The 25143-nt window shown below is 43.8% G+C and overlaps 1 protein-coding gene and 1 long non-coding RNA gene across 4 annotated transcripts in view; one reads left to right on the top strand and one right to left on the bottom strand.

The window, feature by feature from the left end:
• LOC138491599 (ubl carboxyl-terminal hydrolase 18-like) overlaps positions 1 to 25143 on the top strand; it is a 1142981-nt gene that overhangs the window by 978182 nt on the left and 139656 nt on the right. The window lies entirely within an intron of this gene.
• Positions 1 to 25143, bottom strand: part of LOC138491601 (uncharacterized) — a 357008-nt gene that overhangs the window by 305390 nt on the left and 26475 nt on the right. Inside the window, exon 2 of the long non-coding RNA XR_011276049.1 lies at positions 12403 to 12513. This is a non-coding gene — a long non-coding RNA (uncharacterized lncRNA). The remainder of the gene's footprint in view (positions 1 to 12402; positions 12514 to 25143) is intronic.

Raw genomic sequence — 25143 nt, forward strand, 5'->3', positions numbered from 1 at the left:
GGGATACAGGATGTCAGACAAAGTACGGTCTTATATTAAGACCGAGGTCAACAAGATGTTAGACCTTGGGGTGATTGAACCCTCTAGTAGTCCTTGGTCCAGCCCTGTGGTTTTGGTTCCAAAGGCAGGCACTTCTGAATTGAGGTTCTGCGTGGACTACAGGGCTCTGAAAGCTGTCACCAAGACAGATGCACACCCCTTGCCTCGAACAGATGAGCTGGTGGATACTTTGGGTGCCTCCGAGTACCTCAGCACGTTTGACCTCACTGCGGGCTATTGGCAAATAGCTTTAGCAGAACATGCCAAGGAGAAGACAGCGTTTTCTACTCCAGACGGCCTTTACCAATTCCGGGTAATGCCGTTCGGGTTGAAGAATGCACCTGACACTTTCCAGAGGCTTGTGAATCATGTTTTGAATGGGTTGGACGAATTCTGTCTTGCATATCTGGACGATATAGCAGTTTTCAGTGCCACCTGGGAAGACCATGTGAAACACCTCGCGATTGTGCTCCAGGCTCTTCAGAAAGCACACTTGACCATAAAGGCTAGTAAATGCCAGATTGGACAAGGCTCAGTGGTTTACCTTGGACATGAAGTAGGTGGAGGGAGGATGCAGCCTCTTCCCAGTAAAGTACAAGCAGTACAAGACTGGCCTACCCCCACTACGCAAACCCAAGTGAGAGCCTTCTTAGGACTGACGGGGTATTACCGTAATTTCGTGGCAGACTATGGCACCATAGCTGCCCCTTTGACTGCCCTCACAACTCCGAAGAAACCCAAGAAGGTAACTTGGACCGACGAGTGTGAGAAGGCCTTCAATGGCTTAAAAGACTCCTTGTGCCAGGACCCTGTCCTCAGGACCCCTGATTATCAAAGACCTTTTATCGTGCAGACGGACGCCTCTGACACTGGGATAGGAGCTGTACTATCGCAAGTAGATGAGAAGGGTAAGGAACACCCTATTGGTTTTAACCGCCGCCAGATTAAGGACAGAGAGCTCAGATGGTCCACGGTAGAGAAAGAATGTTTCTCTGTTGTGTGGGCCCTAAGGAAGCTAAGGCCCTACCTCTATGGGACCCACTTCACTGTGCAAACTGACCATAAGCCCTTAAAGTGGCTAATGAACATGAAGGGGGAGAATCCAAAGTTGCTTAGGTGGTCCATAAGTCTACAAGGCTTCGACTTCACTATTGAGCATAGGCCAGGTGTCCAACATAGCAATGCTGATGGGTTGTCCAGAATGTTTAACCGACCTGAACAAGAGACTCATCCAGGGGTGGATTAGTTCCCCCTGTCCATAGTCTGGGAGGGGCGAGTGTTAGGAAAGATTTCGTAATTGTAGTTAATTTTCCTTCCATGTGGCAACCCCTAAACTTTTTGCTGTTGTTTTTCACCTTGTTCTCGACTTTGCCAGAGAAGTGCAGCCTTCTGCCGCAATCCTCTGAGCTTTCGCTCCATTCTTACGGGGAAACTGACATGCCCTTAAGACAGTCAGTACCGGGAAACGCTGTTTTCCGTAGTTTCTTTTATCATGTTGCGGCTTTCGTGCAACATGACACAAGAGGGCACTGTAAGCTAAGTTACTGCTCTCTTGGGTCTCTAGCCTTCTACAGGCCCTAGATACTCTTTTAGGATTGTAACTGATTGGTGCAAGTGATTCACGGACGGGAATGATGGCAGCGATCGTTTCTTGTGTTTTGAGCTCCTTTTGGCGTTTTAAGCGCGTTTCTCGCGCTTAGCCCAAAATGGTGGCCTGGCTCCCAAAATGGCCAGTCCACGAGGCTCCTTTGTCCTGTCCGCTGACCGTCTTGCTCCCTTCACCTTCCCCAGATCGAGCCGACCCGGGGCCTTCCTTATTTGGGCATGTACTTTCCCGCGAAACACGGATGCTTTCGCGGGCTTCTACATGCCTGGTGTGTGCCTCCAAGATGTGGGCTGTGATGGCTGGTCCCAATACACATCCTGGGTGCCAGCGAGTCTAGGGCGGTGTGAATGCCTGGGACCACCGTGGTCCGTGATAGGTCCACGAATGGTGTGAGTGTTGATGAGCGGATCTCCCATTGGGTCCCCTCCGTTTTGGCGCGAAGGGAACCATGGATAAGAGGGGGCTGGAAACACCACTACCATGTCGATCTCCTGAGTTCTCACGAACGAAGGAATACAGGAGCCAAGTATCCTGCAACCAAGAGGCTGAACCGAGGAATCGCTGGTGACCCGCTAAAGGACTGCTCCTCTGCACTGCTGTCGCCTTGTGAAACCCTTTTCACCTTTGATCGAACCAGAAGGCCTGTACTGGTACTTCGACCCCTGGAATAGCGGGGACAGCTATTCTCGGCATCTTCACCATCTCCTGCTAGTAAGCCTTCGGAAGCGTCTCTGGGCCATCCAGCAGACTGACCAGCCTACACAGGAGTCTTGCTCTGTAACCACCGCCAGGTTGTGTAGTATTTCGAGTCCTTGTCACTCTCACACGATTCGTACACTTGGCGTTCCCAGGTCTGAAGTGAGTAGTGTACATTTGGCTCAGATACACACGGCCGCTCCGTTGCCCTGCTGTGGTAACAAACTGTGCGGGTTCCTTCGTTTGGGACGTCTTTTACTCAACTCTGCTGCTGCAGACTCAACACGACGACGAGATGTCCCCTGCTCTCCTGAACCTGCCAGCGACTGAAACAGACGCGGAGAAGCCTGGGTCTGCTTGTATCGGGGACCGGTGAGTAGCATAGCTAGGAACTGGTCGCCCTCCTGCAGGAGCCCATAGCTTTTCCCCGCTGTGTCAAAACAGCACGCCTTTCGGTACTCGCACTCTGCTTCTGCCCACAGTGGAGGCTGCGCTTGAGTTGCGGAACACTGTTCTTCTTCATTTGTGCACTAAACTGAACTGCCTGATTTCCCTCGAAGAGACTCCCCTTTTGCCCGTTGGCACCAGCGTGTGCAGGTACTTTTGAGCACAAGGCTCCACTCTTCGTAGGGCTCGGACTTCCTTTTAGTTAGGTGCCTCTGAAGGCGGACTGGGTCTAAGCATTATTTCGCACTGCCTGTTTTCCTTCCCTTTTAGGTGGACTACACATTTCGTGCATCTAACGCTTGAGACTTGTTTGTATTTGTATATATCTTGTATTGGTATGGTATGTGTTGGTTTACTAGAGTTATATTGTGATTTCTCGCTACGGTCATTGTTTTAAGGGCCTTGGAATAAATGTGTATATATTTTTAATATAACACCTGTTTGGAGTAATTTGTAAGTGTCCTTGCTTTGTGTGCTCATTGCGGGCTTTCAGTCACCCTCACCCCTCTTGAGACCTAGTCTTGACCGCCGCGATCGCTACCCTGATTGGTCTGGCTTGTCCAGAGGTTACCCTGTTCCAAGTAATTAGGTTGGCCTTCTGAACTTCTGCGCCGCCAGGACAGCGTTCAGAAATCCGTCTTAACACCGAGGCTTGAGCCTCATTACTCCATCTTCTCGGATTGAGTATGTAGTCGTGGGTTTGTTTTCTTCTTGGTCTGTGTGGTCTTGTCACAGTAGAACTGGTTTCACAGGGTCTTCGCAGTGATAGGCCCGAAAGGCAGGAAGATCTCCCCTTTTATTGATGCCGCGTGGCCGTCAGCTAACACGGCGCCTGCACGCACGGTCACAGGGAGGAGCCTCTGATTATTTTGAACCAATGTACTCCTAATGTTAAAGTAAACAGTTCCATGGCATACACATCAGTAGGGAAATTATTGTGTGGAACATCGGAAAGGACTACAGTGCCCTCTCATAACTTACATGATTTATCAGTTCTACCTATACTTTTTTCCTGTGTCACCCGCACTGTTAGATGGCCAAATGGAACCCAGCAATAATACAAATGCGATTGTGGGTTTTGACGGGGCGAATGGGGGAGGAGGATGATGTTGTGTTCCTAGATACTAGTTGCACCAGTTTAAGAAGTATTTGGAGCTGTACTTCTGTGGAGATGCTTAGTGTGTTTGAAAATCTTTTGACCGCTCTGGTGGAAAAATGTGACAACTTGTCGGTGAAACTAGCCCTGCAGGCAGAGATTCTTAAGGGAATAAGACGCAATTGTGAATCCGTTGATACTAGATGCCAAGCTCATTCTACTTTGCTTGAAAAGTGTGCACATTGTTTTACGGATAACACTGCTTTAGCTAAACTGAAATCTGAGAATGAATTTCGAAACGTGAGGGTAGATGGAGAGGTGATTCCTACTACTAATGTCAAAATTAATGAGGTGGACATGGGACATTGTGAGGGCTGTGGAGCTGTGCAGAATTTGAATAAGCGTAAGCTGAAAATAAAAATGTTGCTAAACAGGCTATTTATGTATGCCAACACAATCAGGGAAAACAAACCAAAGCCCTTGGTACACCAAAAAATGGTTAGCGCTACAGAAAGGGTGGAGGTTTTGTTACATGACGAGATCATCATACTATCTGATACACTGTGTGTAATAGGGAAAGTCACGGATGCACACTTAAAAAATGACACACGGATGACAAGAAGCGACCAATACTTATTTTATTACAGAAGAAGATGGCGACGTTGATCCTGTGGTTAGACACTCTGAACGAATTATAAACAACGGGAACTATAACAAAAGTAGTAGTAGGGGCTGTTGTATTGTAAATACCACTGAGACAAGCGTAAATAACACAAAGCACGCATTGGAAAAGGGAGGGGGTTGGGGGAAAAATTCCCCAAATTGTGGCGAAGAATAAAGATATCCAGGCTTACCTGCCTGTGCAAAAGAAATTGTGGTTGCACTGCCCCTCGATGAAAGAAGCTAGTTAAGAATAAAGAGTGGGGAGACAAGATATTGGTTGATGTTGAGGGCTTGTTCCAACCAATAGAGAATCTTGAAGTCAATAAATGTAACAATGCATATACACAAACATTTCCTACAGAACAACAAACAAATATCTACACGCCATAGGCATTGCGCACATTAGGGAAGATTTAAATATAGCTATATTGTATATTTATTTTAAAGCAGAGGAATTGTTAGGGAGAATTCTCAGAAATGTGCTAATTTCTCTCTACCTTAGAGACCACCAGCAACTTTGCTGGATTTTAGGACTTCTAATTTTTAACCTGGAGAGAGTGAGACCCTTTTCCCCACTGTCTCATGTATTTTAAATGTGATTTGAACTCTGTGTTTCTTTGTTAAGTATGGAGTCTGACAAACTGCATAGGCATCATCTTTACATTGTGTCACACAGCACCTTCAGTGCAGTGGCACAGGGAAGTCTTTCAAATTTCCCAAAGGTTTAAATACCGTTTCTTGGATAAACTACTGTTTCCCATAGCAGTGAAGTGAAATTTACATTACTTACACTTTTAGCTTTCTAGACCCAGCACACACTATCTTACAATAGGGTCCTGGAGGGGTTACTTAGTATCCCCTTTGTCTAGCTTCTCATGTAACATTTTTATGCTACCCTTTCCTCGATGAATGGCTGGTGGCAGTAGTTTGCTTTTAAATACCGTTGTGTGCTTTTGCTGCGGGCTGCGTTCGCAGCTGCAGTAAAGCACCCAAGGTTGCCATTTTTGTCAAAATGGACACGGTCTTCTTTTTTTGCCATTTCTTTATAGAAAGGTCCTTCTTGAGATTTACTCTGCACGCCAAACCAGGTTTAGTCCCTTTGTTCATTTTGTCTTTGGTGTGATTCACAAGTGAAGCCTGCCTCTGGCTCCAGGGTGTCTGGCGGGGGCAGGAAGCAAGGGAGGTGCCCGAAACTCCCTGTGCTTAGTCTCCTAGGAGACAGAAATGCACTCTCAGGTGATTGGCTGGCTGGCTGTTTGTTTGTTTGTTTGTTTGTTTGTTTATTTATTGTGCGCACTGGACCCTGAGGTAGCAGGGCGCAAGAGACAAGGAGGTTTACAGCTTAGTTACAGACGTTACAAGTTACAGAGCAGGCAAAGAGGACATTTCTTGACTCTGCAAGGTGAGACAAGTACAAGTGCAGATAAAGCGCAGCCAAACAGGCTGTCTGGGAAGGACATCCACCCTGGTGGGTGACTGACAGCTAGGCTGGATTGAATGGGAGAAACCTGCATAAAAGCCAAGGCTTTTTGGCTTGGAAGGCAGAGTCGACGACTGGACAAAGCAATCCGAAGAAGAACTAGGAAGAGACGCATGCTGCAACTCCGGGACCGTTTTACCCGGTGAATCCCTGCTGCTGTGCTGAAGCTCCGAATTCGTTTCGACTAGAGAAGCCCTGTAAGGACGATTTTTCCCCTTGAGTTGGTGGGACCAATCAACTCCAAAGTAAGCCACCTGGACATCCTCTCAAAGCTGGTTGTATTTTCACTGCAGTTGCTGCTGGAACCGAAGAGGCTGGGAGAGGAACACTAGTTTGGGTGCGTTGCTTTTAAGTTGCCCAAGAGCTCCAGGTAGATCCTCCGGACTCCCAGGAAGCAGGACTGACTGAGCCTGAGCCACCTCAACAGAGTGCTGGACCCCAGATGCAAGGAAAGCCCATCTTAACAGCCAAGAGTCTGCGGTGGTGCTATTTGCTGAAACGCAAGGAGCTGAAACCACGAAGTGCCACTGAGTAGAAGTTGGTCCTTTTCTGTCGCCGACTGTCTCGTTGCAGTGCAGGAGTCCTCCAGATGTCCTCCCTCTTGTCCTCATGACTGAGGCCCAGGAACACAGGATCTGCAGAGCTGCACAGGAACAGAAGCCAACCAAAGACCTTTTCTTCTAACCAAAGGTACTGTAAAGTCTAAGACAACTTACCTCTTGTTGTGTAACCTCACTTGTTCTCAGTGGAGACTTGTCTTGGTTGCATCTGTAGAGTTGCTAAAAGCTTCTTTACCTCACAAGCCTAATCAGCTTGTGGACCTACTTTGATTTCTTCTTTTCTACAAAGACTTCAAAAACATTGTGCAAGACTTTTACCTACCTGCAAGAAGTGCTTCAGCTCACCTTGACTTTTTTCCAATTGACTTTCGCCTGGCCGAGCACCCTGAATAACTCTTCTTCCCTCTCACTCTGTGTTTAGCCCTCCTTCCAGGAGGGTTACCAAAAGTACTTACCTGCTTCAGAATATTTTTGAGGTCTCTTGTTTTATTCTAATAAACTTTTTCTTTGACATACTCATAGGTATTGCCCTAAATACAACAGTGATATATTAATGTCCATAGTGTCCTAGCTATTGAAGTCACCTGAGGGTGTAGGAAGTGTCTGTGTGCCATCCCAAATGGGTATTTTCTGATTTAGGCTGCTAAATAAATTAATAATTGTTTAATCAAGAAACCTTGAGTGTAAGAGTTTATTTGAATACTTGTCACTGTGAATATCTATGTAACTCCCCTACAGCTCACATTGACCCCTCTAGAGATAAGCCTGGCTGCTCAACACGCTACCAACCTGTGTAGTACAGACGTATACCAAAGGTTGGATTCCTATTGCCAGGAGGTCAGGGTTGTTGTAGTGCACCCAAAGGGTACTGCATACACTCTTGCCTAACAGGAATTACATCATGCAGCATGGTAGTTCACTATTGAAGTTGGTATATGAATGTGCCATCATAGAAGTAAAAGATCCAGACACAGAAGGGCATAACTTAAATCTTTCCCTTTGTCGACAAGGTGTAATCAGTGTTATGGGGATAGATACAGGCATTAGTAGGGAGTCATGCGAATTACTGCATGGCAGGAAACAGATAGCCAGTGCCTCATTACAGACTTGTTTTCGTAATAAAAGACTGAGTGGCTGTGAATCACATTTGCGTAGGGATGCGGTGGTCTGGAAATGGCTGCTTGAAACACTGCAGAAAAAAGTGTTCTCCACCTCCTAACCAACACCATTTTGCGCACATAGAACACTAAGGGATCTAAAAATGTATTTCCAGAAGGGGGTCTTTTGGAATGCATCAATAGCTTCGGAATCATTGTGCTGCAGGAAACTTGGTTGGTAACCCCGCTTGTGATAGATGGGTGGAAAGGTATCACCAAAGAGGCCATTCAGGGCCCCAGAGGAATGCCCAAGGGGGCACCTGCATTGGGAGTCAAATATTCACTTCAATTAACTGAAGTTTTTATTGACACCAAGGACCTCATAGTTGGTCAAATACTATCAAGGGGTAAAGATAATCATGGAAAACCTAAGCCTGAGATAATGATCATCACAGTATATGATCCACCATTGTTAACAGAACATCGACACATACTTGGGGAATTGGAACCGTTACTGCTGTCTACGATGGGTAGTTTACCCGTCATAGTATGTGGTGACCCTAATTCCAGGATTCCTAGAGGTACCCTTCTTGATGATTTTGCGATGATATCTCGCTCGTCTCCTTGTGCTAATGGAAGATTGTCAATAGGGTGTAAACGTGGATTGAGTTGGGCTAAACAGTTGTATTCCACACGATTTATAGAAACTGTCTCCCACAGCTCAAGTATCATTGATTACGTTTGTGTAACACAGTCAACTTCATTGGTGGCAGACATATGTATTATATATAGAGAAGAGAGTGATCATCAACCTCTCGTTAGCGCACTGAATTGGATTGTGCCTACCACTGGTAGTGGAGAGCAAGGTGCTCCTATTATTAACCAGCAGAACAATACACGGACTGCCAACAATTTACATATGGCTGAGGAGTTAGCAGATGATTTGGTTAAAGGCTTCACCTCTGAATGTGAATTAATGCAATTAGAACAGATTCCATTAGCAATGACATTGAATTGTAAATTGTAATGGGTTATTCATAACACACTTAATACCCAGAGCGCGGACCTGGGGATCGAACCTGTGTTGCTCAGCGTCGTCTTGCTTCCAAGGCGAGCGCGTTGCCCCTGAGCTATCCAACCGAGACGAAGGGACTTGTGAGATATCAGAGCTCTGTGGAGAGGATTCGTTCGAGTACAACTACAGGTCTAAGAAGACTTGTAACCAAGGTGCAAACAATGTCAGGCTGGTGCATAGGCACCACTTTGACATTGTCCTAAGGAATAGAAAGTGCGAGCTCAGAATAGAACTCGGGAGGATTTCACCTGATGTACATTAACCAAAGAACCATGCACTACTGACAAAGACTTTTTGCATCTCTTATCAATTCTGGCTAAAAAAACAAAAGTATACTTTGGAATGTGATAAATGGTGCAAAAGGGTGTATAGTGATTTAATAAATGATCCAATAATGTTTTGGAGGATCATTAATTCAGACAAAGACTATAGCCAAGCAATCTGTGCGGTGTTGGTAGTAGACTGGGTGAGGTACATAGGGTTAACATTGGGTGTTGTTTCCAATTCTACCACTCTGGATGATGGTGCCATGGAGGTATGATGGGATTATCACTTGCGGCAAGTGGATATTATTGGTATTATAGGGATGTGCAAATCATTTAGTGCACCGGGCCCTGTCGGCACTTGTAATCAGCTGATTAAGAACAACCCGATTGTATGGGCAGGTGCCTTACATTGGCTCGTCACATTGATAGGCAGAACCCAGCAACTCCTGGCAACTTAGAGGGAAAACTCTAATGTCCCAGTGTACAAAAAAGAATCAAGACAGGTGCTTGATGTCCTCACAAAAATCTTTGCCAAAATATTACTTGGGGACCCTAATAGCTGGATTTCAGAAAATAACATCATAACCTTAAATCAAACTGGGTTTAGGAGGGGCTCTAGCAGGGCTGACAATGGTCTGTCTCTGATTACCATCATTAAGCAGTCATGGCTTATACGTAAATTGCCTGTTTATGTAGCATTTATGGACTATAGTGCCACCTTCGACGCTACTGACAAGGGTAGGCTGTGGTTGAAACTGTCCAAATGGAATATACCCAAGAGCTTGCTTAATATGATCAAAGCACTGCACAAGCACACAAAAGCCAGAGTGAGAATGAACCACTCAGGGAATGACTAAGTGGATTGACACATGCTCTGGTCTTAAACAGGGCTGCATACTTGCACCAACACTGCTCCACCTATACCTGCCTAACATGGGTGATGTAATTGGGAACGGCATCTACATTCTACCCAAGTTGGGCAGGGTGAGTGTACAGTGGCTCGCATATGCCGATGACTTGGCTATTTAGAACTTGACACCTCGAGGGTTGCAGGCTTTGCTGGATCAATTACACAAATATGCGACGATCAGTCACTGGAAATCAATTTCAGTAAGACAAAGATTATGGTCTTCACCCCCAAAAATGAATCTGTTAAAAGGTGCATGAAGCTTACCTGCACTTTAAATGGAGTACCAATAGAGATGGTCAGCTCCTATACATATCTGGAAGTAATAGTTGACCCTAGATTGAACGGAACATTACAACTACATCATGTACAATTTGGGACAGCACAGGTCACAGGGGACATTGTTATTAACCTCCTCTAGAGCAAGGGGCTATACTGTTGGAACCATAATTAAGTTATATCTAACCAAGATGTTACCTATCCTACTTTATTGGATTGAGCTCTGGGGCCTAAACATGACATCTAAATTAGCATTGTTGGAGAGATACATACTTCCGAGACTACTGCAACTAAATATGAATACTCTGGCAGAGTACATTATATTGGAATATAACATTGTGAAAATGTCTGCCAAACTGACCAATGCTGTTTAGGGATGCTTTGGAAACTAATGAACGCTACACCTGGAAGGCTACAGTGGTGTCTTAGAGATGTTCTCTTGAGTAAGAGTGATTACATGAAAACTAGTGTTATCTTCACACTCGCCGACAACACTAAGTTATGGATCAGTAGATTTCCCAATGGTGTACTGACATAACCATACTTGGGGTTTATGAATAGTTTCCAAATCATACTAAATGTACATAGTAGAGAGCAACATTTAGTGGACCTTGCAGGTAAATTGATTGCCAAATTATACATTACGCATATCCTTGGGTATGCCGGTGCTCCATCATATTTAAAACATTTTCTTGGGAACCATTTAGTTTGGTCTTATATAAAAGTTACATTTAACAGTGTACCGACCTATGAGTTAATAGGAGCACATAGTGGAATCTTGAGGGGGGCAAGAATGTGTTGATTATGTGATGACAAGACTATAGAGACAGCCAAACACCTCTTGTTGGATTATCTGTCACTGAAAGCTGTAAGAAGGAAGTATTTACTGGCCTGGTGTAAACCTGAACAAATTAACAGCAATGCTATATGGGAAACCTGTATGGCTGGTAAAGATGAAGCCTGTGTTTTTTATTTAATGTTAATGAAATAATAAAATAATTGAAGCAATTTTAAGGATTATTAATTTTGAATTTAATGATGTAATGTATGAATTTACATTTGTGGATAGTATTAAAAGTTGGCACCACACTGTCACAGAATCCGACAAAAGTAAAAGAATCGATTAATAGGGCAGACTGGATAAACACAAGCTCTGTGATGCACGGGTCTTATTTATATTCATCCCTATCATCACATGAAAAACCGAGGGGTTGGTGTCCCAGATATTTGAAATTCTTTGCAAATGCAACATGGAGAATGGAATTTTTAAGATTTCGCCTCAACCTCTTATCAAACAGAGAAATACTACACACCACATATAAAGAAAGCTACCAAAACAACAAATGTGAGCTATGTTCTGATAAGTCCACACAAACATTAAAACATCTAATGATAGACTGCACGGGAACCAAAGCAATGAGAAGAAAACAACTCACCAGATTTGTGAACAAAGACTGGTGGATTTCAACAATGTCGTTTTGGGAAAGACTGGCTTTGGGTAATGAAACCGGACTGACACTTGAAATCATAAAAGGCCTTAAGAATCTTAACTTTGTTTTTTCAAAAGAAGGACATTTGATAGGTTGAATAAGACAAGAGAGTATTTTCTTGCTTGTAACATTTTAAATTTTGCACACAAACTAATTGGACAAAAAACATGTATTGCAATTTAGTGGAAATATGAAATTTGCATAATTGTATTGAATTAAAAAGCTGTGAAAAGCCTTTTTAAGGCTACAACACAATAACAAAAGTTGACTATGGGCCTCCATACCGGGGTCCAGTACCAGGTTCCTTCAATGAGGAATAACAGGTCATTCCAACCTTGGAGGACCCGGTAATTCCTCCTTGAAGGAAGCCATCCCCATTCCCATTTCAGCCCCCATAGGGTACAATGGGAATGGAGAGGGAGCTAATAACGGCCCGTTAATAAAGAGCCTGTTATTAGCTCCCTGGTCCCCTCGCGGGACCCGTAAAGGACGCCTGGTTTTACCAGGCGTCCTTACCGGGTCCCGCAAGGGAGCCTCGTAATAGGGCGACCCGTAATGAAGGGTGCCGGTCCCGTACCGGCACCCTTCATTACGGGACCGCCAGGGTCATAATGAGGCCCTATATGTTAAACTGTAATTCTAAATACATAATAATACAAAAATAAAAATTAATTCAGAAGAAAGAAATCTAAAATGCTCGCCTTGACTTTAATTGGGGCCTTTAGTTTCAGTTGCAGTTGGAGTTCTGCTGAGAACTGCCTTTCAGGAAGTCTTCTGGCTCTGGCAGCAGTTGTTGCAATGTCACAACTCAACTGTAATAAGAACAGAAATGTCACTCTTATTTCAGGTTTAGACTTTTAAAAGAATATTACGCACATGCTTTTATACCAGTATTGCGGGCATCCATGTATAATATATGCACAAGTGCATCTTTAAAATTGGCTGATTGTCAGGTACCATTTAAACTTCACCAAGTCATATGTTTCTAACACTCCCAATGTACACAGTGCCCACTGGCGTAATACTGCACATGTAGAGTAAATAATATTCAGTCTCTGGAGGTCTGACACCTTCTTTAAACAGGCCTGAAAGTATGGCACTAGTGTTATAGGGTGGCCTTGATATCTACAGCCTCCCTCCCATTGATCTAAACGCATACATGCCAACATGCCCCATTCCATTCTGAGATGCTAGTCCTTGTTTAACTTTGCACTCTGGATTCTGGGACTTGAGTCCCCGATTTCTCCATTTTAAATCCTGGGCTGCGAGTCAAAGTTAAAACCAGGACTAGGTTGGCATATCCTGGCTGGATGGGGCATGTTGGCATGTATGTAAATGGGTGCCTGGCCGGGAGTTTTGTATTGATAAGTTCTGCAAGAGTGTCATACTCCTATATAGATTTACTGTGCAGTTTGCCCTTCCTCGTATGTGTCACTGCAGTTTGAACCTTCTCAGAGAGGGGCTTTACTGAATCATGGCACAATACCTAGAGAGCTTCATGGATACCATACCAGTTACAGAGGTCCTGGATGGTTCAAGGCTTCATATGCAGATGGTGGAGACACTTATCTATAGTAGCCCTTTAATCTTTTCACTGTTCTCAAGGGAAACCTTTGTGTTCATGGGGTCTTTGAGATGTAAACACACATATCTATAGAGGTTGTTGGAGGTCTGAAAACCTGTATAAAGAGAAATCACGTAAGGTCTGATGCAACTTATCTTTGAAGGTTGTGAGGGGGTCTAAAAATTCCAAATTATTAAGTAATTTAATTTAATGTAATGCGTCATTTGTATAGCACCTTTCACTATTAGTATGGTCACAACGAGGTTGAACGCCGTAGGGGGACTGAAGTCTAGGTATGGGAAGACATTTGAGGAGGTGCTAATATGCATATGTGCATATTGGCTAATATAATGATATGAAGGGTGGCCAAGTCCCTGCTAGTCACCCATGTTCAGTCGGCATGTGGATGGGTGGTGATAAGAGAATGTGAGAGCGGGAGAGATATTATGTGTACAGCTACTTATCGAATGTTTGTCATGAACGGTAGCTGCATTCTTATGGCAGAGGTGTCGTGCGAAGTGTCTTCGACTCGTGCATGGTGGCAGATGCATAGAGGTCTGCGGCTGTGCCTTCGGCTAGTTTCCCTATGCATTGAGTGTGAGAAGTTCAATGGATTGCCTACATTGTAATAGTGACCTAGGATTAAAATGATGGCTAAACTCTAAATCACCTAGCTTTAATTCAGAGGTTAAATTCTACATGCTCCTAATTTCAGTGCAAAGATTACCATCCACATTCTTCTAGATTGAATATCTGGCTGCATTCTACATTCTTCCAAAACCTGGATAAAATGTGTAAATTCACCTTGAATCAGTATGCAGGCTAGATTCTTCAATTTGCCTAGATTCCATACAAAGACTATATTGCTTTCACGAAAATTCAGTACAATGTCTACATTCTAAATTCACCTGGAATTAATACAGTGGCTGCGTTCCACAATTACCTGGAATAAAGTGATGCCTACATAACACAGGTACCTAGAATCAGTAAGCTAGCTGTGTTCTATATTCACCTATTTTTGAGGTCGGTACACTGGTTGCACTATACCAATCAACTGGAAAGGAGACAATGTTGTACAGTATTAGGAATCAATAAGAGGACTAGTTGCTTTGGGTGAATCCAACCGTAATGATTGTTTCGTGAAGTAAATGGATCTGAGTTGTCTGGGTTTATACGGTTATCTTGATTGCTAAAGATAACAGATTAACATTTCACAAACAAGTATAGTTCCAGTTGCGCCAACCCAACAAATTATTAAGATTCTTAAATGGTGAGAGCCAAAAGAAAACTTGTTTCCAATTTGGTTGTTTGCAAGTGAATATTCTTTAATAATGATCAAAGGCGATATTTCTGAACTCTATACACGTGATTCACCCTTCAATCAAAGGGATCTTCAGGAGGGTATCTAGTGAGAACAAACACAAGTCATTTTTACCAAGTTGCTTGGAATAACAACTGAAGGTCATTTGGTATATGAAGAATACAAAATAGTGAACAGGGTTAAGTAAACAAACAAAAAAAGGGGGAAAAATAGGAACCTTCAAATTAAAACCAAATTCATCATAGCATTTCTTAAACACAGTTCATTAAATCTCAAATTTTTGTTCAGTGCACAGTTGCCACTTTTTAGAAAGTTTTCTTTGTGTGGCTCATGTGTTTAATTTCGGAATTTTAGGCTTATGGCTTATTATTTCAGAGTTTTTTTAGAGAGAGGCTACTCAACTCACCTAGTGTTTGACAGTATTCAGGCTTAGTATGTTTTAGGTTACAATTTTAGTCAGTGTCCAGAATTATTCAGTAGCTGGCCTGATTGAAAGAAAAAAATATATAACATCTAATCAATGTTTTTCTTAAGTAGAAAAACAAGAATTTCGAATTTGCAAAAATTGAAATTTTATAGTAAATTGGATGCAGGGGGCTTACCTTAATTTTATAGAATGAAGAGAATGGGGGGGCGATTGTGCTCCTTCCTTGTGCAGCCAATCTGATGCACAAAGCTCCTCAAGCAAATTTGTGGGATTTTATGGCTGGAAAACACTGCAATGACGTTATCACGCTCGTTTAGTGCGTGCGCGATGACGTCCTCACGTGTTATGCGTAGAAGCCATTTTGGGTGATATCTATAAGATAATGCGAGTGTGTACTCAAGTTCTTTAAGGAAATTAACACTATCAATAATTTTTGATTAGCTGGAATTTATTTTACAACAGATTGTGTAAGATGTGCATAAGTAAAATATACATTTGGAAAATTACCAATGAATTATTAAACCATGTCAGTATGTGACTACAGGCATATTGAAATTTGATTTACAGAAGAGATATTTGTAATTAATGCAGTGAAAATAGAAAGCATATTTTGTTTAAGTCGAAATGGAAAAAAACACTTTATGGAGAGATAACCATTACTTAAGTTTGAATACCTTTGTGTTTGTCTACAGATAGAATACAATGGTTAATTTTTATCAGATTGTAACTTCGGACATGTTGATTTATAATTGGCATTGTGGTAAATTAATGCAAAGTAGAAAACATTTAAAGAAAGAACTAAAAGACACTTCATGGAGAGATGACCAATTCTTAAAGTAAGAATACCTTGGTGTATTCTGCAGCTTGGCCGCCCTTCTACGACCGGGAAAGTCCTGCTTGTTAGATGAAGAATTGCCCACTTTCGGTTCATTTTCGATCTCACTATTTAAAGAAGTGGCTCAGACACTGCCCGGATCACCTCGGCGTTATTGCTCTGCAACTTTAACATTGGCCACGCCCCTTGCTCACGTGACCCGCCTATAAAGCCAGAACCCGTGCGCACCAGCGCGCGTGCACCAGAAGCGAGTACCGACGAGTCTGTCTGCTGATCTGCTTCCCACGCTGCCCGGATCACCTCAGCGTTATTGCTCTGCAACTTTAACATTGGGTATAACCAGCCCGCTTTTCTTACCTGCCACTTGGAACACAAAGGCCCCAATGAACATTTATGAACTTTAAGAACTTAACAACAAGCTAACAAACGAGTTCTGACTGTTTATTTTCCTCTTGTCTACTAGCCACGCCCCTTGCTCACGTGACCCGTCTATAAAGCCAGATCCCGCACGCAGCAGCGCGCGCACACCAGAAGCGAGTACCGACGAGTACTGTCTGCTGTCCGCTGTTCACTTTCGTCTTTTGTCTTTTCTGTTTCTGTCCTTGCCTCTACCTCTGCCTATATTCTTTCCTTGCTTAGGCTTCCTCTTTCACCCTATCTGCTAACTCTTCTGCTAAATATATTACTCAATCTGCTCAATCCTTCTGCTAAGTGTCTGGCTCCCCTTCTTGCTCCCCGTGCTACCCGCTCACTTCTACCCGACCTTCGCCAAGATTTTGGTGATGATCGGAGTTCTCCCCTTTACACCTGTTTCTTGTTTTTACCTGTGTACATTGCCTTCTCTTGGCGTATATATTATTCTTTAAAACTAACTCTTGACAGCTGATCCGACTCCAGCTAAGAAGGTGTTCAAGGGTGGGCCTACCCTAGTCCTAGGGGATCCAACGTTGTCATCCTTGCTTCTAACTATTACGAAAGTGCGCCGCGGTTGATAAAGATCACGCACTTTTACTTCCAAGAAACCAGCGGCTAGCCTCGGGGGATTGACGAACCTGCCTTCGCCCTACTTTCCAAGAGCTCCGCCCAATTCATCCCAGCGGCTAGCAATATCACCGTGTCCTGCAGTCCTGCTGAAATCCTCCGTGACTGCTTTCGAGCCAAGTGTTCACATAGAAGGCTTTTGTTATCACGTTACTGGCTCGTGGCTAATCTTAAACAAAACATTTTTGAATATTAGAAATCAAGGCCATGACCCAAGAAAACCAAATGATGATGCTTATTAATTAGGTCGATTGGTTAGCATGGAATCTGACATCTATACCAAAATGGCCTCCATTGATGCATCTCTGAATGTTGATCAACAAGAGCTTCCAGTGCCCCATTCTGTCGACGCTGTTGAGATTGAAGAGATTAATCCCCCAATTGAGAGTCTGAGGACATCTCCCTCCGACCTGGAACACAATGACAATAGCCCTATTGCTAAAAATCAAGCAATCACAATCAAATCCTCTCCTGGTGCCAAGGTCGCGCCGTCGCTCTATGACGTCTTTGTCGCCCATCTCAAAAGATGAAGAGAAAAAAAGACGAAATCATAAGCGAACGGCTGAGTGGAGATCGGTATTAAATACCTCTAATGAGCCCAGTAATTTGAAAAAGTCATAGAACATGCCAGTCTCAAAGAAAAATAAAAAATCTAAAAATGAAGGCATTTGTTGCTAACCTTTCAACTCTGAGCAACAATGACAAAATCCCCGCCCCTGCTGCTGCCGAGTCCCCCGCGATAGTGGCTCCGGCAGTTGGGCCTCCGGCTAAGTCCGACCAGGCTGACGTCCCAGGCAAGACACTTGAAGCTCTTGTTGTTCCTCCTGTTGATAAAACTGTTTCTGAACCTACATGCCCCAATATTGGGAACTCGGTTACACAAGATGAACTAATTCATATGTCTGTATACTCGCATAATAATGATGTAATTGTTGACATTGTTCATCAAAGTTTGCATGATCCAAATACAATTCAAACGAATCACAGTCCTAAGTTCTGTGTGAATCTAAATAACTTCAGTATACCCTTCTAAACCCTTGAAGAAAAACGAAATGATATAATAAAAAGAACTCCTTTTACAACTTCCCCTACCTATGTGGCAACTGGACAAGTGGATAAAATTATACCTGCTCCACAAATGCCTACATTATGTCCTACGGTCCAAGAGCCTGTTCAGTTGCAATCACTCCTAAGTGAGGACTTGGCCCCAGAGGAGAACTTAGATGAATCTAACGTAAGAATAACAATGGTTGACAGAATTCATTACGACCCATTTCCTAGCAGAGTGACTTTATTGACTGTGTTCCAGTGCATTCCTGCCCTACGACACATCAACTCTGATGACATTCAACGAGGTTCTTATCCGAAACCAGCATACCTAGACACCGTTGAAATTCAAATACCCTCACTAATAATCAGGAATTACATCTGGCAACAGAGACACCTCTTATATGACAAGGGCTTAGCTTTAGAAATAGTAAATCGACCTAAGCCGAGTCAAACCGACCCATCCCCTGCTGTCACAAAAATGGCATGGGGCGATAAAACCAGCTAAAGTTCCAACAAGGGGGGATCGAACTCTGGCTGCAATTGTAATCAGTCAGTTGCATCTGCAGCACCTGATCCAATCTCCAAATGGTCGTGGCTAGCCACTGCAAAAACAGCGAACAGCCATTAGCTGGCAGAGACAATAGACCTGCGTAATTGCTCAATGGCATCGTGGAATACACAAGGTTTCTCACATCTACTGAAATCAAAAAAATACTCAATTGGACAAATACGATCTAGTCTTACTCCAAGAAACGTGGATGACTACTGCTCCAGTTTGACCAGATCAACAGATCCTTATTGTTCCTGCTTCTAACAGGCCAAAGGTAGACCAGCAGCAGGGCTACTAATGGCAGTCCGCCTTGACTCCCAATTATTCATGGAAGCCTTACCATCTCCTGATCACGGCATTCAACCTGTTACTATTCGAACAAAAAATAAATATCACCCTTTCTTTCCTATGATAACAATAATAAATATCTATTGGAACCCCTTGTCTCCATCTGAACCACTTTTTTTCAACAAAATTGAAGAATTATTAGACAACATCCTCCTAAATACCAACAACGCTATAACTATTATTGCTGGTGACTTTAACATAGATCTAGTAAACTCTGCTAAGAGAGCTAAAAACCCTAGAGTGGGTAAATGGAAGGCATTGATGGACAAAAGACAGTTCTCTGTTCTTAATGGCAATTCTAAAAGTGATTCTCTGCCACAACCGACTTGGTCTAGAGCGTCCTCTTACTCTGTACTTGACTACATCTTTGTTTCAAGTAATGCAAATAGACTGGTACAACAATTTGAAGTCATTCCCTCCAAGGCAAGTGATCACAATATACTAGAAGTACAGTGGTTCCCCTTCCAAACTAGACCAGAAAAATACTTTCAATGTACCATTGAGATAAATACAGCCAAGAACCGAATCAAATGGAACGCAAAATCCATTCAATCTTTACAAACCAAAGTTGAATTTACAAATAAAGCTGATCTTCAACACATACAGTTGTTTTATAATGAACACATTCAGATCATAGCTCAAAATAATGCAAAAAACTGGAAACCTAGGCTCGTACACAAACACAGACCAAACACTGAAATTACTAATTTAAAAAGAGAGCTCCGAAAAGCTATAAGACTCTTGCCTCGGGAGCCCAACTCTGCCTTGAAAATCTCCCTAAAAACAAAATATAAAAATAAAATCAAACAGATCCTGCATACTCAAAAACAAACTGATGCATAAACTATGTTTAAAGCCTTACTGAATAAATCCGCAACGCAGATATGGCAGACCATAAACTCAACTTCTAGAAATGCACATAATTATACTCAGTTGAATGGTATCAATGAAGAATCGTGGAGTATATTTTATCAAAATCTACTATTTAACGATACTATTGGCCCTCAACCTATCCAAGAGCCACCTGATTTAGTAGAACTTAAATTTGATATATTAGACATTATCATTATAATAAAAAAACTAAGCTCATCTAGAGCTCCGGCCCTGACATGTTGTCAAATTACATCCTTAAAGCAAATCCTGAACCATGGGCGGGGTTGTTGAATACAATATTCCAGAACATCTTACAATCCACCATAATACCTCCATCGTGGCAATCGGCAATTGTCATTCCAATTTTTAAGCAAGGTGACAGGCTAGATCCATGCAATTATAGACCCATTGCGCTATTGGATGTGCCTGGGAAGATCATAGCAAGGCTCATCATCCGTGATTTTACCAAATGGCTGTTAGAGTATGACCTAATGGATCCATTTCAATCTGGATTTGTCCCAGGCATTGAAACGGCTCTAAATGTGTTCATTATTGCGCCCATCAAGAACTATGCTATCAGGAAAAAATACCCGATTTTCATTGCCCTGGTTGACTTTAAATAAGCATTTGATTCGGTTTCCAGAAATACATTATGGGACAAACTAGATACAGCCAACTGTCCTCGATACATTTTTTATTTAATTCAACAATTTTATGTTAATACATCTATCAAAGTAAAATTAACGACTGATGGTGCTCTTTCGGAACCCATCGAAACAAACATGGGCTTGAAACAGGGCTGCCCGTTTGCCTCTATTTTATTTAATTTTTACATTTCTGATTTTATAAAGCCCTGTCCAATACGCGATCCTCCTTTCCGCGACTCGGTAACCATCACATTCCGTACCTACTATATGCAGACGATTTAGTCCTGTTCGACAGAACACCAATTGGCTTAAATAGAAAACTAGCAGCACTCACCATTTTTGCCCAAGATAACAACCTAAGCATAAACACTAAAAAATCCAATATTCTGGTGTTTAATCCAGCCAACAAAAAGCACAAATTCAGTTTTAATTGGAAGTTAGCCAACAAAAATCTGGCACAAATCACGTTGTACAAATATCTAGGAGTAAATATGAATGTACATCCCCAAGACAATCCATACAAAGAAGAATTGACGATAAGAATGAGAATGATTGCCAATCAGGCTAAAGCCATCCATCGCAAATACGGAAGATTTTCTTTAATGCCGGTCCGTATGTTTTATTTACAAAAGACCATGCCCATCATAACTTACGGTGCACAGACAAAGTTACTGATTAAGGAGGTAAGATGGGACTCCCTTGAAGGTACATTCTGGAAAACAATATTACCGGTACCGCACAGCATTCCAATTACTCTAATATGTCATGAAATGGACCTCATCTCCTTGCAAAGTGCTGTAAATTGGCCAATGTTGGCCCTGTATAGAAAAGTGCTCCTTTCATCAGACGCCACAAAAAATGTATTTCCTGTACTAAAGCAACTTCTAACGAATTCATCCACTAACTCCTTAACCAAGTGGAGGAATCAATGCTTAAACATTCTATTAGATGCTTCCATATCTGTAGATTTATTACTAGAAGCCCCGGACAAAGCGAAAATTAAATTGTATAGGAAAGATTGGATCGATACGAGAGATGTGTGTGAATTATAAAGCGTTTAAATTAGGAGCATTTCCTGAGAAGCTCTTGAATGTGGTCCCTATTTACATCCAAGCGTTCCCAGATAGAGCCTATGCTGATACATTTCTAAGATTTAGATTAAACCTTTTACCAACTGTTAAAATGGATTTCTGAACTCTGTCCTGGAGGGGCAGAGGTTCAGAAGGCCAGCCTAGTTTCTTGGAACAGGGGAACCTCTGGACAAGCCAGACCAATCAGGGTAGCGATCGCGGCGGTCAAGACCAGGTCTCAAGAGGGGTGAGAGTGACTGAAAGCCCGCAATGAGCATGTCATGATGCCTACCACCGGAGCACCAGGACAGGCCCAGCACCCCCGGGAGCAGGCATCATGCCCTCGGGTAAAAGCCCAGCGGCCCCTAATAGGGGCTCTTTGGACTTTGTCATGGCGCCTTTGGCGCCAGGCTCATGTTGGACATCAGTCCTGGCGCCATAGGCGCCAGGCTCATAAAAGAGGATGTTTGGTGCACTTACCTGACGCAGACCATGCTGCATGAAGCCTCAAGCCAAATGAGGCTTAGGAGGGACTATTTTATCAAAGGCACTATTTTACTTGGGTGGTGACCGTGGAAGAATACTTACCTGGAACTTCTTCCAAGGCTATTTAAACCACGCCCGGACTGCCACACGTGCTTCGCGTTGCTCTGCATCTAGCAGCTGAACGCTCACTGTGCCTGCTCCTGCATCTTGCCTCCAGCCACGCCCGCCTCGATCTTGGGATACCTGAAAGGAAGGAAGGGAAGAGTAAAGTTGAAAACCAAGAACTTAATCTAACTTCCTACCTGTGTCCAGAACCATCACGCCAGCGATCCTGAAGATAGACATTCTTTAAAAGCATCGCGCTACTTGTTGCAGCGCCGCGCATCACTCTCCTGCCTCGTGGGCTCTTCACTATCCACCGCGACCTTCTGGGCATTCCGCCACATCTCTGCACCTGCAGGGGAGAAGAAGAGACAAAAGGTGAGCAGGAGGAACAAATGAGGAAAGCCTGATTTTCCGTCACAAGACTTACCTGGCCATATTTGACGGAACCACTCCTCATTTCGGGTCAGCGCCACTTCTTGGCCTGGTACCGCACCCCGGCCCCTAAGGGGAAAAAAGAAAGACATTACTAGAGGGATTCAAAGACATTTAAAGGGATCATTTTATCACGAACTCACCTGAGTTTATCTCCGGCAATATCCCTCGAAGCATCACTTCCACTCTGCACCTGAAAATAAGGACAGATCGAAGGTTAAGAAAAGCAAACAAAGAGAATTAAACTGCATACTTACGGCATTTCGCCTTCCGAAACCAGTGAAGTAACTGGTCAAATACGCGCCCCTGCACCAGAAGCAGGATGGAGAGCTCATCCATTCAAACATTAAGGTGAGCCTTGATTGGGGATTTCGGAGGTGGTCAGAGAAGAGCAAAGGGGAGGTAGGAAGCAATCCCAATACTCTGCAGTCAGTTAATCCCCTTTCTCCACCTACAGAAAGATTTTTCTACGGGCCAGACAAGCCAGATTTGGGGGGTCCAGTTCAGTCAGTGTTTCAAATCCTGCGCATCACGCTTGAAGAGGTCACAGCAATCCAGACCAGGTCAGCGCCTCCGTGGGAGCCAGGTGAGCGTTACAGAGCACACAAAGCGAGGACACTTAAAAATTACGCCAAGCAGGTGTTATAATAAAAATATATACACATTTATTACAAGGCCTTTGTAACATTGACCGTAGCGAGAAATCACAATAAAACTCAAGTAAACCAACACATACCAAACCAATACAATATATATACAAATACAAATGAGTCTAACGAGTTAGACGCATGAAATGTGTAGACCACCTAGATGGGGAGGAAAACAGGCAGTGCGAATAATAATTAGACCCAGTCCACCTTCAGAGGCACCTAACTAAAAGGAAGTCCAAGCCCTACGAAGAGTGGAGCCTTGTGCTCAAAAGTACCTGCACACGCTGGTGCCAACGGGCAAAAAGGGGAGTCTCTTCGAGGGATTCAGGCAGTTTAGTTCAGTGAACAAATGAAGATGAACAGAGCTCGCCTCCACTGTGGGCAGAAGCAGAGCGCGAGTACGGAAAGGCGTGCTGTTAGACACAGCGGGGAAAAGCTATGGGCTCCTGCAGGAGGGCGACAAGTTCCTAGAGATGCTACTCACCGGTCCCCGATGCTAGCAGACCAGGCTTCTCCGCGTCAGTTTCAGTGCTGGCAGGTTCAAATACGAGCACGGGACGTCTTGGCGTCGTGTAGATTCCGCAGCAGCAGAAGTTGAGTTGAGGATGTCCCAAACGCAGTGAACCCGCACAGTTTGTTACCACAGCAGGGCAACGGAGCGGCTGGGTGTATTTCAGCCAAATGTACACTACTCACTTCAGACCTGGGAATGCCAAGTGTACGAATTGTGTGAGAGTGACAAGGACTCGTAATACAACACAACCTGACGGCGGTTACAGAGCAAGACTCCTGGGTAGGCTGGTCAGTCTGCTGGATGGCCCAGAGACACTTCCGAAGGCTTACGTGCAGGAGATGGTGAAGATGCCGAGAATAGTTGTTCCCACTATTCCAAGGGTCGAAGTACCAGTACAGGCCTTCTCGTTCGATCCGAGGTAGAAAGGGTTTCACAAGTGACAGCAGTGCAGAGGAGCAGTCCTTCAGCGGGTCACCAGCGATTCCTCAGTTCAGCCTCGTGGTTGCAGGATACTTGGCTCCTGTATTCCTTTGTTCGTGAGAACTCAGGAGATCGACATGGTAGTGGCGTTTCCAGCCCCCTCTTATCCACGGTTCCCTTCACGCCAAAACGGAGGGGACCCAATGGGAGATCTGCTCACAAAACACTCACACCATACGTGGACCTATAACGGACAACGGAGGTCCCAGGCATTCACACCACCCTAGACTCTCTGGCGCCCAGGATGTGTATTGGGACCAGACATCCCAGCCCACATCCTGGAGGCACACACAAGGCCTGTAGAAGCCCATGAAAGCATCTGTGTTTCGCGGGAAAGTACATGCCCAAATAAGGAAGGCCCCGGGTCGGCTCGACCTGGGGGAAGTTGAAGGGGGCAAGACGGTCAGCGGACAGGACAAAGAGCCTCGTGGTCTGGCCATTTTGGGAGCCAGGCCACCATTTTGGGCTAAGCGCGAGAAACGTGCTTAAACGCCAAAAGGAGCTCAAAAACACAAGAAACGATTGCTACCACCAGTCCCGTCCGTGATTCACTTGCACTTTTTATTATCAATCCAAAGAGAGTATCTAGGGCCTTTAGAAGACTAGAGACCCAAGAGAGCAGTAACTTAGCTTACAGTGCCCTCTTGTGCCATGTTGCGCGAAAGCTGCAACATGATAAAGAAACTACGTAAAACAACGTTCCCCGGTACTGACTGTCTTAAGGGCATGTCAGTTTCGCCGTAAGAATGGAGTGAAAGCCCAGAGGAGTGCGGCAGAAGGCTGCACTTCTCTGGCAAAGTCTAGATCACGGTGAAAACAACAGCAAAAAGTTTAGGGGTTGCCACATGGAAGGAAAATTACCCACAATTAAGAAATTTTTCATAACACCAACCAATGTAAAAATGGCATCATGGGGGCTGTCTGTTTCTCCCATATGCAGATTCTGTAAATTGGAAACTCAACACGAGACCATGATGCATCTATTAATTGAATGTCAGTCTTTATCTGAATTAAGAGAAAATCATTTGTTTAAACATTTTAAGCACAGA

This window comes from Ambystoma mexicanum, chromosome 10 (assembly GCF_040938575.1).
Source record: "Ambystoma mexicanum isolate Mex_15411 chromosome 10, UKY_AmexF1_1, whole genome shotgun sequence".
NCBI classification, from domain to species: Eukaryota; Metazoa; Chordata; class Amphibia; order Caudata; family Ambystomatidae; genus Ambystoma; species Ambystoma mexicanum.